We start from the raw sequence: 2,882 nt of genomic DNA, 5'->3' as shown, positions 1-2,882 counted from the left end.
AGAAAAACAATAGAAAGAATCAACAAAACCAAAAGTTGGTTCTTTGAAAGAATCAACAAAATCAACAAACCACTGGCCAGACTGACAAAAGAAAAACAGGTGAGGATGCAAATAACCCAAATAAAAAATGAAATGGGGGACATTACAACAGACCCAACTGAAATAAAATGGATTATAACAGAGTATTATGAAAAACTTTACTCCAACAAATTTGAAAACCTAGAGGAAATGGATATATGTCTAGAAACACACTACCTACCCAAAATACAACAAAGTGATGTTGAAAATCTGAATAAACCCGAAACAAGAGAAGAGGTAGAAAAGGTAATTAAAAAAACTCCCAACAAAAAAAAAGCCCTGGCCCAGATGGCTTCATTGAAGAATTCTACCAAACATTCAGAGAAGAGTTTATACCAGTACTACTCAAACTATTTTGGAATATAGAATAGGAAGGGATACTTCTGAACTCATTTTATGAAGCCAGCATAACCCTGATACCATAATCAGGCAAAGATGCCACAGAAAAAGAAAATTACAGACAATATCACTCATGAATATACATGCAAAATTTCTAAAAAATATTCTAGGCAATAGAATTCAGCATCATATCAAAAAAATAATACACCACGACCAAGTAGGATTCATACTAGTTATGCAAGCATGGTTCAACATTAGAATATCAATGTAATCCACCACATTAATTAAAGGAAAGAAAATAATCACGTGATCATCTCAATTGACACAGAAAAGGCATTCAACAAAGTCCAACACCCATTCCTGAAAAAAACTCTCAATAAAATAGGTATAGAAGGGAAATTTCTCAACACAATAAAGGGCATCTATGCAAAACCAATGGCCAACATCACTCTTAATGGAGAGAGACTGAAAAGACTCCCCTTGAGAACAGGAACAAGACAAGGATGCCCTTTATCTCCACTCATATTTAACTTTGTGCTGAAAGTCCTAGCTAGAGCAATAAGGCAAGAAAAAGAAATAAAGGGCATCCAAATTCATAATGAAGAAGTTAAACGGTACCTGTTTGTAGATGATATGATACTATACGTAGAAAACCCTAATGACTCCACAACAAAACTACTGCAACTAATAGAAAGATTGAGCAGAGTAGCACGATGCAAGATAAACATACAAAAATCGGTTGGATTCCTATACACCAATAAAGAGAATGATGAAAAGAAAATCAGGAAAGTGATATCATTTTCCATAGCCCCTAAAAAAATAAAATACATAGGAATAAATCTAACCAGGGATATAAAATACCTGTACAAAGAAAACTACAAAACTCTACTGCAAGTAACCCAAATGGATCTACATAAATGGAAAAACATCCCACGCTCATGGATAGGTAGACTCAACATTGTGAAAATGGCAATTCTACCCAAAGCAATTTACAAATACGAAGTAATCCCTATCCAAATACCAACAACATTCTTTAAAGAGATGGAAAAACTCATCATTAACTTTATATGGAAAGGGAAGAAGCCCCGGATAAGTAAAGCTCTATTGAAGAAGAATAAAGTAGGAGGACTCGCACTACCTGACTTCAGAATCTACTACACAGCTACGGTAGTCAAAACAGCCTGGTACTCGTACAACGATAGATACATTGACCAATGGAACAGAAATGAGAACCCACATGTAAATCCATCCACGTACCCGATCTTCAACAAGGGCCCAAAGTCCATCAGATGGGGAAAAGATAGTCTTTTTAACAAGTGGTGCTGGCAAAATTGGGTGTCTATCTGCAAAAAAATGAAACATACTTCACACCATACACAAAAACTAATTCAAAGTGGATCAAAGACTTAAATATAAAGCCAAAAACTATAAAGTTCATAGAAGAAAAAATAGGATCAATGCTAGAGGCCCTAATGCACAGCATTAACAGGATACAAACCATAAACAACACACAAACCCCAGAAGATAAGCTAGATTAATGGAATCTTCTAAAAATTAAACACTTATGCTCATCAGAAGACTTCACCAACAGAGTAAAAAGAGAACCTACAGACTGGGAGAAAAATTTTGGACATTACAAATCAGACAAAGTTCTAATCTCTAAAATCTATAAGAAAATCCAACACCTCTACAACAAAAAGACAAACAATCCAATTAAAAAATGGCAAAGAAATGAACAGACACTTCACCAAAGTAGACATTCAAGTGGCCAACAGACACGAGGAAATGCTCTCGATCACTAGCCATTAGAGAAATGCAAATTAAAACCACAATGAGATACCATCTCAGCCCGGCATTACCGGCACGAATCAAAAACACTGGAAATAAATGTTGTAGAGACGGCGGGGAGATCGGAACTCTTATGCATTGCTGGTGGGAATGCAAAATGATACAACCATTTTGGAAAATGATATGGTGCTTCCTTAGAGAGCTAGAAATAGAAATTCCATATGATCCAGAATCCCACCCCTAGGAATATATCCTACACAAATAAGAGCCGTCACACGAATAGACATATGCACACCCATATTCATTGCAGCACTGTTCACTGTAGCAAAAAGATGGAAACAACCTAGATGTCCATCAACAAATGAATGGATAAACAAACTATGGTACATATACACAGTGTAATATTATGCATTGAGAAAGAACAACAATGAATCTGTGAAGCATCTCATAACGGCTGAAAATGGAGGACATTATGCTGATTGAACTAAGTCAATCACAAAAGGACAAATATTGTATGAGACCTCTACTATAAAAACTCGTGTAAAAGTTTACACACAAAAAGAAACAATCTTTGTTGGTTACCAGGGGTAGGAGGGATGGGGGGGGGAACTAAATAGACAATAGTTAAGAGGTAACTTTGTGAAGGGTAAGACAGTACACAATACTGGGGAAACCAG

The sequence above is a fragment of the Trichechus manatus genome, unplaced genomic scaffold (genome assembly GCF_000243295.1).
Source record: "Trichechus manatus latirostris isolate Lorelei unplaced genomic scaffold, TriManLat1.0 scaffold00144, whole genome shotgun sequence".
Taxonomy (NCBI): domain Eukaryota; kingdom Metazoa; phylum Chordata; class Mammalia; order Sirenia; family Trichechidae; genus Trichechus; species Trichechus manatus.
This window is presented reverse-complemented; position numbering follows the sequence as displayed.